The sequence below is a fragment of the Choloepus didactylus genome, chromosome 3 (assembly GCF_015220235.1).
Source record: "Choloepus didactylus isolate mChoDid1 chromosome 3, mChoDid1.pri, whole genome shotgun sequence".
Classification (NCBI taxonomy): Eukaryota; Metazoa; Chordata; class Mammalia; order Pilosa; family Megalonychidae; genus Choloepus; species Choloepus didactylus.
The window spans coordinates 149,340,073-149,358,009 of NC_051309.1; the positions used below are offsets into that span (position 1 = coordinate 149,340,073).

At 34.5% G+C, this 17,937-nt stretch overlaps 1 pseudogene; it reads right to left on the minus strand.

Annotated features, from left to right (window-relative positions):
• Window positions 1–16,638: 16,638 nt before the first annotated feature.
• The window catches only part of LOC119530480, a 65,807-nt pseudogene continuing 64,508 nt past the window's right edge, over window positions 16,639–17,937 (minus strand).

A 17,937-nucleotide genomic window follows, 5' to 3' on the forward strand; every position in this document is an offset into this window, starting at 1 on the left:
CAGGAAATTAAAATAAGATATAGCTCTTAAAATGTTAAGACACCATTTACATTCTCTGTTCTACCAATTTATTTAGGTATTATGTATGTATGTATGGTCCAAAGATTAATAACTTTGTTTCTTTAAATAACCCATAATAAGGAGAAAATTCAACCACTGAAACTGACCTAAAATTGACACAGATGTGAGCATTAGCAGATGAAGACATGAAAACAGTTACTATAATTGTATTCCATATGTTCAAATTTAAGTAGAAACCCTAATATAGCCTATGGGCTACAGTTAATAGTACAATTATAATAATATTGTTTCATCAATTGTAACAAAATACCACACTAATGCAAAGTGTTAATAATAGGGAGAATTGTGTGGGTGAGGGAGTATATGGGAACTCTGTACTTTCTGCATGATTTTTCTGTAAACCTATGACTTCCCTAATTACAAAAAAAAAAAGGGAAATATCCGCAAGATCCATTGAAACAATTGCTTGATATACACATAAAGACAGCAGAAGGCCAGTGTCCTAGTGGAGGGCTCACCTAGGAAAAGAGGAGGCAGCATCCCCTCTGACTCAAGAGGGCACTGACTCTCAACCAGTCACAGAGGTGGGGGCTGGTCTCACCTTCGGCTTGTTTCTCTTTCCCCCCTCCCTCTTTTAGAGAGCATTTTTGGTTGTCTTCCCACGACATTTTCCTGCCAGAGAGTTGAGGCTGTTTTGATGTAAGACTAGTTGAGGCAAGAAGTCAGTGTATTTTTAGTAATGCGTCCCGCTTAAAGCAAAGGCTGTTTCACTTCTTGAGACAAAAAACAAACAAACAAACAAACAAAAAACTTAAGTAGAACCATGTAAGATATTAAAAAAAAAAAATTGAAATTGAAATTCTTAACTGAAAACTATAAAATATACCAGATTGGGAATGCCCAGGAATGACTATGGTCTGTTAATTTCTGATGGGTATAGTAGGAACAAGTTCACAGAAATGTTGCTATACTAGGTAACTTTCTTGAGGTAGAGTAGGAACATGTTGGAAGTAAATTAGTTATCTTAGGTTAGTTGTGTTTTTCTTACTCCCTTGTTATGGTCTCTTTGAAATGTTCTTTTATTGTATGTTTTTTTTTTTTTAATTATTTTTTTAATTTTTTTATTTTTCATACAGTTGATTTAAAAAAAAGAGTTAAAAAAAAAAAAACAAGGAAAAAAATATGTAGAGCCCCCTTGAGGAGCCTGTGGAGAACGCAGGGGTATTGGCCTACCCCACCTCGATGGTTGCTAACATGACCACAGACATAGGGGACTGGTGGTTTGATGGGTTGAGCTCTCTACCACAGGATTTACCCTTGGGAAGACTGTTGCTGCAAAGGAGAGGCTAGGCTTCCCTATAATTGTGCCTAAGAGCCTCCTCCCGAATGCCTCTTTGTTGCTCAGATGTGGCCCTCTCTCTCTAGCTAAGCCAACTTGAAAGGTGAAATCACTGCCCTCCTCTTTACATGGGATCAGACACCCAGGGGAGTGAATCTCCCTGGCAACGTGGAATATGACTTCTGGGGAGGAATGTAGACCCGGCATCGTGGGATGGAGAACATCTTCTTGACCAAAAAGGGGATGTGAAAGGAAATGAAATAAGCTTCAGTGGCAGAGAGATTCCAAAAGGAGCTCAGAGGTCACTCTGGTGGGCACTCTTACGCACAATTTAGACAACCCTTTTTAGGTTCTAATGAATTGGGGTAGCTGGTGGTAGATACCTGAAACTACCAAACTACAACCCAGAACCCATGAATCTCGAAGACAATTGTATAAAAATTTAGCTTATGAGGGGTGACAATGGGATTGGGAAAGCCATAAGGACCACACTCCTCTTTGTCTAGTTTATGGATGGATGAGTAGAAAAATAGGGGAAGGAAACAGACAAAGGCACCCAGTGTTCTTTTTTACTTCAATTGCTCTTTTTCACTCTAATTATTATTCTTGTTATTTTTGTGTGTGTGCTAATGAAGGTGTCAGGGATTGGTTTAGGTGATGAATGTACAACTATGTAATGGTACTGTGAACAATCAAATGTACTATTTGTTTTGTATGACTGCATAGTATGTGAATATATCTCAATAAAATGAAGATTAAAAAAATATATAGCAGATTGGATTAAAGACAGATATTCTATTGAAGTCATAGCAATGGGCATTGTTTGTTATTAATTATTAATTATATTAATTAGATTTGTCTTTTTTGTGGAATTAAAAATGAGAATGTTAGAGGTTTACATGTCCAATAAATGAAATCAGTCTAGTTCCCAAAACATAACACAGAAGAAAGCCACAACACATCAGAAAAACTTACAGTTCACATGGGTTAACACACACACACACACACACACACAAACACACACACACCCTGATATAAATATATATCATGCTAAGTCACTGAAATATCATAGTATATTAGTTCTGAAAGCTATCAGTTTCCTTACTAACACAGAAGTAATATTAGTAACACTTTCAGAAACTGTTAACATTCTTCTCCGAATTTTATATAAATTTATGCAATTTACTCTGCATGTTTTACTTAGAAAAATTAAATCATGCAATAAATTTGATTTTAAACTAATGACTTTGGTGACTGCTTCAATTAATACACAGTAGCTCCCAGAACTTATGTCAGATATAATGCATATTAGTGACAGAAAAGTTTTATTCTAATTCTAGGAAGTTGTCCAACTCTCAAGAAGCAGAAATAAAGGCAGATACATGGTAGCACACTGTAGGTGTGCTGAAATAGTGTGCAATTCTGGCACTAAATTGTTAGTTTGTGTAAGCTTTTTGTAAGAATCTATTTACCCTAATTTTTTCATCAGTAAAATGATGAGATTATGTATGCATATGTACATATAAAACAATAAAGGGATTCCACACTAACAGGTGCTTCAAACACTTAAGCAGTCTTACATAAGTCAGAAGTTGTGTAATGGTAATAATGATCATTCACTCAGTTTATTTATTTCTTTGTTTTCAGTTTAGTTAGCAAAAATTACATTAGGTACTGTGATTTTTTTGAGAATCAATAAAGGGAAAGATTATTTCTATATCTAAATAGTTGGCATTTGAGTAGAACTAATCACAACAGAGTGCATGGGTGCACAGATGGACAGGTGTTCCAACCTTGGAGTCAGAGCATCATTCTAAGAAAGATAATACCCTAACTGCAGCTTGAAGTAGGAGTAGGAGATGAGTAAATGTATAACACTGCAACAGAGGCAGCTTATCAGAACAGAATGAACTGTGATAATTTGGGGAACAGAAAATTTAGTGTACCTACATCTTATGAATGAAATGGCAGTTGAAGCTATGTATTAGTCATAATGGGCATTTGAGGTTACCACTGTTCCAGGGAAAAATCTAGACATTTCTATATAACACATAATTCTGGTGTCTATGGATATCATTTACTGTTTTTGTGGTAATCATATTTTGAGCAAATTCTGCTATTTATGTCATGACTCACCAAAATCCATAAGTTATGCTGAATACAGATAATTGTGATTTATCTCCCCAAATCATTAACCTCCCAGTGAGAGAGTAAATCTGCAAAGTAGTATATCTTTCCCACTCTAGAGAAATATCATTAACATAAACATCATACATATTAATATTAAGGAACAAATAATTCAAGAATATGCCTACATTTTAATAATTGGATTCCATGGCCAATCCATTGTTTAAATTCCAAAATAATACCAAGTATTAAAAAGAAAAAAGTTACTATAGAATTTCTCTGCCATGGCTAATCTTTCCCCAACACCCAGATATCCTTACCAAATATAACTCTATAAATAGATTCTGGCTGTAAAGTCATGCCTCATCCTAATCTCATCTTTGAATGAGTCTTCATCTGCTATCAGTACTTTGAGATTTCAATGGAGCTTACCCCTAGACTTTTGGATAAAGTTTATAAGAGCTGCAAATAACTGGACTATAAACAAGAGTAGTGATAGGAAACGTTACTTTACATAGACACAATATCTAATTTAACCTGATAAAGTGTATTAAAATATTCGGAAGTACTGTATCTTGTACAAAGATTAGTTAACCATGGGGATAAAACTACAGAGTTGCTGAAATAAAAGTGGTTACCATCCATGCAAATACTCTTCGGGTAAGTGGACCATAAGCCAACAGAATCTGAGTATCTTGATCCCTCTTTCCAAAATGAATATATTAGTATGAAGTCATTAAAATGTTGAACCATGGAGCTCTTCTTCTCTGATTCAATACTCACCAAGTAAACTCATTTTAAAATAATGCTCACCTAGAGCTTCCTACAGATATGGAATGAACTGGTAAGGTGGACATCAGTGTTGTGCTCTATGAAGTAGTTACCTTTTTCCCTTTATTTCAATTAATTGAAATCCAGATTGTATCCATTAATCAAACATTTTTACTAATATATCCCAGACCCCAAGAAAGGGCCTACTCTTCTGTGTACACACACAACAAATTTCTAACTCATATAAAGTAGCATTGAATCTTGATAACATTAATCTTTACAATTTTGGAAGGACGTTAACCATCTAGCTTTTCCTTGGCAACACAAACTGTGGTCACATGCCTGTTTTCATTTAAACTTCTATAGCTTCCTGTTGCCTTTCACCTGCTTCAAGTCTACTGGCTATTGAACCCTTCTGTTGTGACAAAGAAATCACTCTATTTGCATGTCGTCTAGAAAAATGGAGAAACATAGTTGTCAATTATTCCATTGAAACACCTGCTATTAAATGGCGTTTCTTATTTTGGAGGTTGCTTCAGTAAAACAATGTTCAACATTGAGGAAGATAACCTTTGAGGATTCAATCTTTATCAAACTGTCACTGTAGGCTACTGAAATGAAAGAGATTAACTTCCAAAATATTGAAGAATTTTTTCTCCAATAACTAAAATCAGCATAAAATAATGTCCTCATTCATAGTGTTGAAGGTCAAATAACAAGTACCCTGATATTTTATGTCTTTTTTATAGTTTTAAAAGCATTGACCTCACAATTTGAACTTTCTTTCTTCTAATTACTTCTTTTCAACATTCCATAGAGTTACATACTGGATACACTGGTATCAATTATTAAAGTTCATATAATTGTATTCAATATTTCATTATAATTACAACAGGCTCAACATTTTTGAAATTCCAAAGCTATAAATGGAAAGTTTAATTACTATGATATTTAAAATTGGACACATTGTTCCTTCATCTCCTTATATGATTATTAAATTTATCAGAGTATTTATACTATAGTGCATCTATTTGCCTATGCACATGAAATTTAATTTTAAATGTTTAAATAATAATGTTACACACTTTAAATGGTTGAGCAAGTGTTATTGAACCTTGAAAATAGAATAACATATTTTGAAAATAGTTTTTCATGAACTTTAATGATAGAATTTTTTCTGTACAGTAACAGATACTGAAACATGACTGTACTTAATAGCATTCTTTAATATACAGAATTTCAATGCATAAAAATGGCCTCAATTCTCTTCAGAGTACAAACGGAAATTTCTAAAGTTAATGCACTTACAAACAATTTTCCTCTCTTAGAATGATTTGAATATTTAGAGACTTTGAGTATGCTAAAAATAATGCCATTTTATTTAGTATTTTTTATAAATATGACAGTAAATTCATGAGTTTTTTTGATGAATGACTACTTTCCTATTTTAAGACCATGCTCTTGATGTTTTCAGGGAAGTTATGGTGACAGACAGTATGTTTCATCATCCTATCAGCAAAGACATGTTCTGATCTTACAAACATTCTATACTTTGCCTTGATTTTTGTGTCACTGTCATCTGTGATTTGGAAAAGTTATATTTCTAAATCACCATTGTTTTGTAAGGAAAAAAAAAACATTTATTCCACTAAGGATCCAACAGTGTACTACTTAATTAACAAGGTATTTAATTATTTGTTTTACATGTGTCTTCAATAGATATTTAAGGTGTTTAAGGGCAGGAGCTGTGTCTATTAAAACTCTATTGCCTTCTTGTATTATAAATTTGTATTTTAACATGCAGGGATAGATAAGTAAATAAATATCAATCAATCAATAAATTATACTTAACATTTTACTTTCCTTTCAAGGTGTATACTAGGTCATAGTCTAAGGTGACAAAGACTAACTACCTATACTCAGAGAATAATGTAGAACAAGTAGAGTGAAGGAAAAAAAATAATGAAAATTAACATAGACTCAGATAAAAGGTTCTGGTATAATAATAATATTACCATCATTGTGTTTGCTATTTATTAGACTGACTGTGTTGGGATCTTTACATAAATTTACTAATTAAATCCTACAGCAATCATATAAGATATATATCACCATTGGTCCGATTTTAAAAATGAGCCCCCAAAAAGTTAAATGACTACCAAGTTATGGCACTAGTAAGTTACACTGGGATTCACTGAGAATCTGACTACAAACTTTGAACAGGCTTACTAGTAATTAACTTATTTTGTTTCAGTGCACTTATTTTTGTGAATTTCCCTTGAATTGATATGATTTTTAAATGTATATGCTATTTTGAATTTTTAATCTGTTCTAACACATATTCTGAAAACAAGTAGTGTATTAGTTTCCTGAACTGCTCAAGGAAAACAATAAAATGAGTCAGAATAAACAATGGCAATTTATTTCCTCATGGTTTTGAGACTAAAAGAAAGTCCAAATCAAGGTGATGTTTTCTCCCTGAAGTCTGTGGCATGTGGCATTCTGGGTCTGGCTGCTGATGATTCTTGGTCCTTTGATTGTAAAGTGGCAACATACATGGGAGCCTCTCCTGTCCTCTCCATTCTTTTCCAGGTTTTGTTCATTTCAAGTTACTTATTTCCTGTGGCTTTCTCACTCTTTCTGTCTGAATCTTACTTTGCTTATAAAGGACTCCACTAATAGTATTAAGGCCCATCCTAACTGAGGTGTGCCACACCTTCTTAACTGAAGCAACCTCATCAAACTGTTCTATTTACAAACAGTTAAAACCCACAGAAATGTATTATATTTAGGAACATGTTTTACTGGAGTACATACAGCTTCAAACTGCCACAAATAGTTAATTCTTTTTAGATGTAAACATATTAAATTGTATCTTTATTAGACATTATTATATAATTGTGACTGAATATTACATTTTAAGAGTGGAAATACTTTGTCTTTTTAAAACTGTAAAAAGAGATTCATTGAAGTATAATTGATATACATAAACTGCACATATTTAAAGTGTACAACTTGATAAATTCTGACATATCACCATATCAAGATAATAAACATATCACTAACTCCCAAAAGATTACTCATGCTCCATTATAATCTCTTCCCACTTGCTCTGACTGTTCCCTCACACAATTTTCTCATTATTCTATTTTCTGTTGCTATAGATTTGTTTACTTTTCCTTGAACTGCCTATAAATGGAATCACTTAGTATGCACTCTTATTTTCTGTCTTCTTTCACTGAGTACAATATTAAAATCAATCAATTTTTTTTTTTCTATCAAGCATTCATTCTTGTTTTGGGTAGTGTTTCATTGTGTGACATACTATATGCTTTGTTTATCCATTCACCTACTGATGAACTTTGGGTTTCTTTCTGGTATAGTACTATTAAAAATAAAACTGATATGAACATTCATGTTCAAATGTTAGTATGTGCATATGCTTTCATTAGTTTGGGGCATATATCTTTGAAAGGAATGACTGGATCATATGGTAGATTTATGGTAAGATTTTTAAAAAACTGCCAAATTGTTTTCCAAAGGGGTTGTACGGTTTTACATTCCCAGGAGCAGTGTGTGAGTCCCAGTACCTCAACATTCTCATCAACACTTCCTATGGTTGTTTTTTAAATTTTAACTATTTTAATAGCTGGGTAGTGGTATGTCACTGTGGTTTTGTTTTGCATTTCTCTAATGAATAATGATGCTTAGCACTGTTACATTGTTTATTTACCTTCTATATATCCTACAAAGTTCTTAGCCTCAGTGTTCCGGCATTACTTAGAGGAAGGTTGGCATTAATATTGTATAAATGCCTTCAGATAACCCTAAAACTCCTGAGGTCAGCAAGGAGCCAAACAAACAGTTTGATTCTTGTCCTTAATACTGTGAAAATTAATGAGGTTTCTGTGCCAGGACATTTCCTTCAGGCATCACAGCATAATAATGGGATTTTGCCTAAATTTCATCAAAATGTATCTATCCCAGGTGCTGGACAGTGTTGAAAGTATACCATAATTTGTGAGAAAGAAGGGGGAAACTGCTTGTAAATTTGTACTTTAAAAGTATGCAGATAACTATATGATCAAACTGTAAACAGTTGATTGCATACCATGGATGACTGTATGGTATGTGAATATATTTCAATAAAACTGAATTTAAAAAAAAGTATGCAGAAAAATCTGTGGGCATATACAGGAAACAAGCAAAAATGTTTAGCTTTTTTTTTTTTTTCTTTTTTCTCCCCCCACCAGAAAATGGAAACCAGACAGAAGAGAGAGGGTTTTTAGTTGTACTTTTTCACTACTCCTGGAATTTGAGTAAAAAAAATAAACTTTGCTATTTATTAAAAATAAAATCCAAGCAAAATGAAACTAAATTCAAGAAAATAGAAACAGAAAGCATGTGTATGTGTGTGTGTGTGTGTGTGTGTGTGCGTGTGTCAGAAAATAAAACCCTCAATTCACTATTATTTCATGGTTATTTACTACAATTCCTATTAAAATCTTTATATACATTTTGATTGTTGTAGAAAAATGAAAAAATATTCTTAATATTCATTTGTGGAAGAATAACCAAGAAATTATAAAACAAAGAAAAATGATGGGAGACTTTCTATACAAGATTATCAGAATTAAAGACACTCAGGTAAATCAAACCAGAGCAAAATAAAAAATCCACCATGAATGGAATTTAATGATTCAAGGGATAAATTGAGTCAGAGGGAAAGGATGGATTATTTATATTTCTACCAGCACTGTTTAAACATTCCAGTTCCTTCACATCCTCACCGACACTTGGTATTTCCAGACTTTCCAGTATTTGAAAAATTGGTTATCCATCCAAAAAACAATGGCAACATAGCATACAAAAAATATATAGCATGCAAAAAAATGAATTACAAAGGATGAAAAATATGAATAGCAAATACATCATGTGCTTTAATTAAAAAAAAAAATCTTGAATCAGAATCTATGAGACTGTATGCAAAATATAGGGTTAGAGGTTTTATAACCATGACTGAAATCCATATAAGAAAATACGTACATGACCATATAAAATAAATTTTAAAAAAGCTGGGACCATAAATTATATCATCCCTAAAACAGTCAATAATTTATTTTTGCAAGTAATTGCCACATATAAGGTAGAAAAAATTATTGATATATAGAATATTCCCAGAAATCTTAAAAATCAACAACTGGGAAAATAACTCAATATAAAATCAGAAAAAAATATATTAACTAAAAATTCATAGAAGGAGTTTGAGGGGGCAAGATGATGGCATAGAGAGGAGTGGAATTTAGTTAATCCCTTGGAACAACTAATAAACAACCAGGAATAACAAGTAAATAATCTGCAACAGCTGCTGGGGGACAACCATGACTGTCCACACATTGTACACCAACCTGGATTGGGAAGAAGGCCAGAGATCACAGCATAAAATCTGTAAGTAAAACTGTGGAAACATGCCAGGAACCCCTCCCCCCATGGCAATCTGAGCTGTAAAACCTCACTGTGGTGGAAAGCAGCACTCTTTGAGCAAGCAAATATAGCTCAACCCAGTTCCAACTGGGGTTTCAATTAATGAATGTGGACTGCTGAATGCAAGCTACAAATCCTTAACAACAGAGAGAGGCTTTTGGTGACAATTGACCTTAAAGAGCCAGAAGATGCCTCTGTCCTGGGACAGGGAGCCCAGAAGACCAGGTGTTACCTCTGACCAACAGATGAAACTGGGGGGCTGTGGACTGACTCTAAAAGGGGGCTTTCTTTCCCTTTTTCTCTCTCTTAGAGTGGCCTAGTGGAGAGAGCCACAGCAATTTTCAGTTTGCAGCATTCTGACCTGGACAGGGGTGGTGATAACAGAGTCAGAGAGACAAAGGAACTATTCAAATGCAGATGATAACTCCCTAGGGGCTGTATCTTCCCTAAGAGGAAGGAGGTGGGGCCCAGCTCTAATACCAGCTTTCCCATCAGAACCAGACCCCAGGGCCTGGGGGAAAAACAGCCAAAACAGAAACAAAAGGAGCCACACATCCTTACACCAGTCAGGAATGACAGACTGACAGGTGCCACCTACTGGGCAGGTTAGGAAAAGCTCAGTGGCTAGAGACTTCACAGGAAAGTCTGTCAATCTCTATGACACACCCACAGGGAGACTTGAAACTGAATATAACCCCATTCTGAGATCTGAACCCATTCTGGTCTGGGAAAATCTGACTGGGGTAACCAAGGAAACCAGATGCCTAGGCAACAGAAAACTACAATCTATTCTAGCAAAAATGAAGATATGGCCCAGTCAAAGGAAAAAACTTACACTTCTTCAGTCAAGACACAGTTGAGATATTGTTTAACTTTAATGAAACAATTTATTAAAGATTTTCAAAGAATATGCTAAATCAAATCAAAAACCAAATTGGCAAGTTTAGGGGAAGATATGGCAAAAGAGATGAGGGATATAAAGAAAACACTGGGCAAACATAAGGTAAAAATGAAAGTTTGAAAAAACAACCAGCAGAATCTACGGAAAGGAAAGGCACAACTCAAGAAATGATGAAAATAATGGAGACATAAAATAGCAGATCTCAAGAGGCAGAAGAAAACACTCAGGAACTAGAGAACCAGAAAACAGAAATCCTACACACAAACAAACAGATAGGGAAAAGAATGGAAAAATATGAGCAATGTCTCAGGGAATTGAATGACAACATGAAGTGCATAATTGTACATCTCATGGGTATACCAGAAGGAGAAACAAGGGAACAAGGGCAGAAGAAATAATAAAGTAAATAATCAATGAAAATTTCCCATAGTTTATGAAAGACATAAAATTACAGATCCAAGAAGCACAGAGCACCCCAAATAGAATAGATCTGAATAGATCTATGCCAAAACACTTAATAATCAGATTATCAAATGTCAAGGACAAAGAGACAATCCTGAAAGCAGCAAGAGAAAAGCAATCCATTATATACAAAGGAAACTTAATAAGACTGAGGATTTCTCAGTATAAACCATGGAGGCAAGAAGGAAGTGGTATGATGTATATAAGATACTAAAAGAGAAAAACCACAAACCAAGAATCCTGTATCTGACAAAACTGCCCTTCAACTTTGATGAAGAGTTTAAAATATTCTCTGAAAAGCAGGCAATGAAAGAGTTTGTGAACAAGATACCTGCTCTAAAGGAAATACTAAAGGGAGCACTATAGACAGATAGGAAAAGACAGGAGTGAGAGGCTTGGAACACAATTTTGGGTGATTGTAGCACAACAATGTAAGTACACTGAAAAAAGATTACTGTGAGTGTGGTTGAAAGAGGAAGGTTAGGAGCATGTGGGACACCAGAAGGAAAGAGGAAAGATAAAGACTGGGGCTATATAACTCAGTGAAACTTAGAGAACCCAACAATTGTGATACAATGTACAAATATGTTTTTACAAGAGGGATAACAAATGAATGTCAACCTTGCAAGGTGTTAAAAATAGGGTGGTATTGGGGGAAAAATACATTCAATGCAAAGTAGAGACTATAATTAACAGAAGCATTGTATTATGCTTACTCTAATGAAACAATGGCAATATATCAAAGCCAAATGCCTATAACTGGGGAACATAAGGGAGAGATATGGGACTCTTGGCATTGGTGATGTCTGACTTTTAATCTACTTTAGTTGAATTCTATCTTTCCTTTTGTTGCTTTTTAGCTGACATATTTTTGTCTTTCTTTTGCTTTTTCTTTTGTCTCTCTACCTTCTTTGACTCTTCCTCCTTCTTTGTGCAAGAAATGGAGATGTTCTTATACAGATAGTGGTGATAGTGGTGAATACATAAACATGGGATTATACAGGGAACCATTGAATTTTACTTAGGATGGAATATATGGTGTGAACAAAACTGTCTTAAAAAAATGGGTTGATGAAGAAACCTTGAAGGTATTATATTAAGTGAAATAAGTCAGACACATAAGGACAAATACTGCATGGTCTCCCTGATATGAACTAATGAACTAATTATAGTATGTAAACTCATAGACATGAAATATAAGTTACCAGGGTATAGAATGGGGAGAGGTTGCTTATTATGAGCAGAATGTTCAACTAGGTGGAATTTAAGTGTTTGGAAATGGACGGAGGTGATAGTAGCATGTTATTGTGACAGTAATTGGCAGTGCTTAATGGTACATGAATGTGGTGGAAAGGGGAACCATAGAATCACATATGGCACCAGAAGGAATGTTGGAGGTTAAAAGATGGGAATATATACAACAGTGAATCTTGTGATGGACACTCTCAATGATTAGCTGTACAAATAGTAGACATCTCTTTCAGGAGCTAGAAGAAATGTATGACACTATAACTAGAAGTCAATAATAGAGGGGTATATAGGGAAAAACATATACCCATTGTAAAGTATGTTCTGCAGTTAGTAGTGTTTTAAAATTCTTTCATCAACTGTAACAAATGTACTATACCAATATTATGAGTCAATAATGGAAGGGGGTGGTTAAGGGTATGGAAGGAGTTGTTTTCTTTTTTTGTCTTTATTTCTTTTCTGGAGTAATGAAAATGTTCTAAAAACTGAAAAAAAAAATTGTGTTGATGAATGTACAGCTCTACGATGGTACTGTGGGCAATTGATTGTACACTTTGGATCTTTGGATGATTGTATGGCATGTGAACAATCTTAACAAAACCAAATTAATAACAAAATTCATAGAGGGAAAAAATCATAGAGGAGCAAGTACTAAAAGACAATAAATACATAAAAACTGAAACATACAAGTGGTCAGAGATTAGTACTTGATAATGACTACAAGGGCATCACTGAACAGCCCTCAGAAAGGCAAAAGTTAAAATGAGGTATAACACCTATTGCTTTCAGGGATTGAGGGAGAAGAGGGCACTTTCACTTATTGCCTTAGGTAATGGAATGTGTAATGTGTTACAGCTACCTTGAATGAAATCTGGAACTATACATTGAAATTAATAATTCAAAAATCTTTGACTTAGCAAACCTCAACTCAGAAGACCAAAGTAGTGTGCAAGGACATATAAACAAGTATGCTTATAAGGTCATAGTAGAGAAAAAATGTAAATATCTGATAATGGAAACGTATTTGAATAAATCATAGTACATCTATGCCATGAAATACCATGTAGCCATTGCAAGGAATGATTGACAGCTATACTACTTTACTTGGATGAATTTACCTTTTGAAAAAAAAGCAGAGGTGTACAAATATATTTAGTGAGAAATAATTCTTGCATAGCAAAAACACCCCAAAAACTTTCTTATATTCAGATGCATAAATGAATATTGTATAATAATATAACTATGAATAATATTATAAATGTGTTGCTATATAGTTACACACATACAAAAAAACAGCACAATTCTAAATACTGGGTTGTCACCATGGACTGCCTTTGGAGTGATAATAATGTACAAAAGAAAGATATTGAGCTTAAAAATTTGTACCTCATTAAATATTTATATAAAATGTGTTTATATTCATAAATGAATTTCAAAGTACAATAGACAATCAGTGAGTGTCTCAATTTATCTTAAACCAGAGAGCTCTAGAAACTTCAAATCTATACTTCCAAAATGATTCCAGAACACTGAAAAGTTGAAGGGAACTAGATAAACAGTAACATTTTACATAATTGATTGAAATCAGCTTTCTTCAATCAATTTTAAGATCACTTAAATTTTTCTACCTTTGATATGTTAGCTAATTTTCAAAAACTGCAAAAAGTATTATCTTTTATCACCCTTTCAAAGGATTATTTAGTTGTTCCTAATTATATCTAAACATGTTCACATTTGTCTTTTAATAGCCACTTATTTCAGCAATTAAATTGACATGAGAAAATTGTTTCTGCTAATAAGGAAGCTTTGACTTAGAAGTCTGTTATCAATATGCACGTAAACATTAGCTCAACAAATGGAATTTAAATAATTGACCTCATAATATATGTTACTAAACATTTTTGGAAAAGATCATGTATATACTTGCATCAGTGTTGGGGGAATAATGGGTTGTTTAGCTCAGATCTACATTCAATTTTACAAGCTTTCTCAAAAGAGGCCTTTTCTTTCTAGAATTCTATACACTTGGATTAACAAAAGTAATCTAATGCCTGTTAGCCTAATGAAAGAGAAGTAGTGAATCAAAACACATTTATTTCAGTTCACTTGTTCACAGGCTCACTCATTCATGAAATCTAATGAAATGCTGCTGGAATGAAAGGGAGAAAGACTGAGAGAAGCTGCCAAAGATTTGTGGGAAAATTTGAATTAATTTTTGAGGCAATAAAGTAACAGAGAGTTTAAGAAAGCAGATGCTTCCTGTCAGAAAACTTTGCACCAACTTATTATCTGAATTACAGCATATATTATTTCAAAGAATCGAATTTCATACATACAATACATATTATTTCATAGAATTGAATTCCATTCTCAACCACAATGGTTCCCTGTTATTAAAAAGTAGAAAGATTTACCTTGGGCTAGTCTTACTGATAGAATTTAGAATGTTGCAGATTACAGTTCATTAATGGGAACACTGGTTTTAATTATTGTTCACCTGGAAACCAGTAAACTGCCCTATATGACTTGGTTAACCTCAAAAAGTATTGTTTTTCAGCAGCTGAAAAATGACGATGTGAAAAAAAATCACAACAGTTATTTACCTGCTAATTTCATAAATTCTTAGTCATTTTTATTGGTTATGTGAAATTTTGAGTCTAATTCAGTCTTGGAATACTATTTCACTCTTGGAATATTATGTGTAAAAATCAATTAGTCATGATTTTTTGTTGTTCTTGTTATTTTTTTCATTGTATGTATGTTCTTAAGCCCTGACAAATATTGATAAATAATATTGATTTCAAATCAGTTGTGGAATGTGGTTGCATGGGGTTTTTAAAAATACACATTTAACAATCTAGTAACATGTCTATAAATAAGACTTTTATTGAAAATCTGATATTTTTAAGCAATCTAAAAATCATCTCTCTTTGAACACTATCAGTGCTAAATTTGTGAAGAAATATAGCAGAATCATCTTTCAGAAATATGCAAACAACAAATCCTTTCAGAACCACTTTTCTTACAGAACTGTTTCCCTTATACAAAATTTATAGTATATACAAATTTCTTTTATGTACTTTGGATCTTAATCTTATAAACAGGAGATCATATTACATGCCCTTTCCGATATTCGATTTTCCTACATAAAAAATACTTATGGTACATATTTCCAAGTAACTAAACATGTATTTAAGTTATTCTTTGCAGGATCTGCAGGTGAATCCAAAATATGGAGGCTTTACAATAATTGTAGCCATCCCGCTCCTCATAGATATCCAGGTTGTTTCCAGTTTTCATTTATGCAAACAAACACAGCTGAACAAATCGTCCTTGCTCTTTTATTTATCTATGTGAGCTCTTACTGTTATAAAATAGATAGCTTAAAAATGAAAGCACTGAGCCCAAAAATGCACATTTTAAAGTTTAATTGCTATTGCTAGATTGCTTGCTAATCATACTGGAACAGTTCATATTACCACTAGAATTAGAATCATCATCATTTTCACTATGTTATCATTCATTTAACATTTTGTGCTCTTAATGGTAAAAAGTGGCAATCCTCTGTTGCTTACATTTAGTATTTATCTCACCCAAACACTCTACTTTTTATCTTTTGATCCACTCTTTACCCCACTTTTCACAATGCACCTTTAGAAAATTGTTACTTCCACACTCCCAACACCTCACTCTAGGATTCCTTGGAATTGTTTAATAAGCCTAACCAAGGTTATTGTAAGGTTTTCCCTTATAGCATACATTCATAGCACTGCATACACATAACACTGTATATTTAAAAATCTAATCATGCTTTTGTTAATAAGGTCTATTAAGATCTAAACATGTGTCAGTCATAATTATTTTAATTATTCAAATTTTATAATTATTCTTTCTCCCTTTTTCCCTTACCTTGATATTTCTGGTTTTTAGTTGTAAATTAGTCAAATTTTGTTGTCAATTGGTCAAATTAGTATACTTGAAACATTATATTTCTTTCCTTAAATATTTATCTTTTACCCTAAGGAAAGGATTATACCTTGTATAAGAAATCAGGCATCCATTGGAGAAATTGCAGATTCAGTTCTAGAGCATTAGAATAAAGCAAATACCACAATAAAGTGAGTCACATGAAATTTTTGGTTTCCCAGTGCATAGAAAAGTTATGTTTACACTATACTGTAGTCTACTATGTGCAATAGCATTATGTCTAGAAAATAATGTGCATACCTCAATTAAAAAGTACTTTTTTGCTAAAAAAAAAAAATGCTATTCATCATCTGAGCCTTCAGTGAGTCATAATCTGTTTACTCAAAGATGATGGCTGCTAAATGATCAGGGTGGTGGTTGCTGAAGTTTGGGGTGGCTGTGGCAATCTTAAAATAAGACAATGAAGTTTGCCACATCAATTGACTTTTCCTTTGTGGCATGCAATGCTCTTTGATAGTGTTTTACCTAGAATAGAACTTCTTTCAAAATTGGAGTCCATCTTCTCAAACCCTCACACTGTTTTATTAACTAAGTTTATATAATATTCTGAATACTTTGTTGTCATTTCAACAATGTAAACAGTTTCTTCACTGAGAATATACTCCATCTCAAGAAACCACTTTCTTTGCTCATTCATAAAAAGCAACACCTCATGGGTTCAAGATTTGTAATGAGATTGTAACAATTCAGTCACATCTTCAGGTTCCACTTTTTCCTAATACATTTTTTAATTGTGAACTTTAATATATATACATAACAATGATAACTTTCAAAGCACAATTTAACAAGTAGTTACATGCGGTCGCAGTTGATTCGTCTGGGGGAGGGTGGCGGCCGGTTGCTAAATCCTAGGCTCCCAGGATTGCTCCGAGGGTACCGGCAGCGGGGGCTCTTTCCCGGAGGCGAGGGCGAGGCGGGGGACTTGGCCAGGTCCCCGGCGGGAGGCGTGCAAGTATGGAGGGCGGCGAGAAAGGAACAGGCGGGACACGTTTCTTTTAGGATGATGAAAACCAAGAGAGAGGGCTTTATTAGGGGAGAGTACAAGTTTATATCGGGCGGTTTCGAGGGCGGGGTAGCTGTAAGGGTTAAAGGCTTGGATTGGTTCTGAGAGGACGCGGAAGCTGTTTGTCACGGCAGGAGTTGCTCTGGCAACAGTGCATGCGCACTGGCGGTGGGGGAGTTGCTCTGGCAACGGGGAGTGGGTGGGCAAGGTAAAGGGGGCGGTTTTCTCCGGCAAGCCCTCCCCAATGGTTTTTACTTTGGGGTGAGGAAATGGGGCCTGCATTCGGCTCCACTTTCTCAGGCCCGGGGGGCCGTGGAGGGCGCAACCACCCGTGCCCCACTACCTTTCCTAGGGGCTGATCAGTTCCCCTGGCCCAGGCCCGCCAAGTCAGAACTTGATAACAGTGTCCCGCATTTCCCCCTTCTTTTCTAATTAGAGGAAGAAGCTTACCGGAGAGATCCGCCAAGGGATGAGGGAAAGGGGAGGTGGGGGAAGGGATGGGGTAGATGGTAGTTAGAGAGGCTGGAGCTCGACGTTGGTGTGGCGCCCGGGCGTTCGAGAGGGGCCTCGCTGCTTGCGGGATGGACGAGGGTG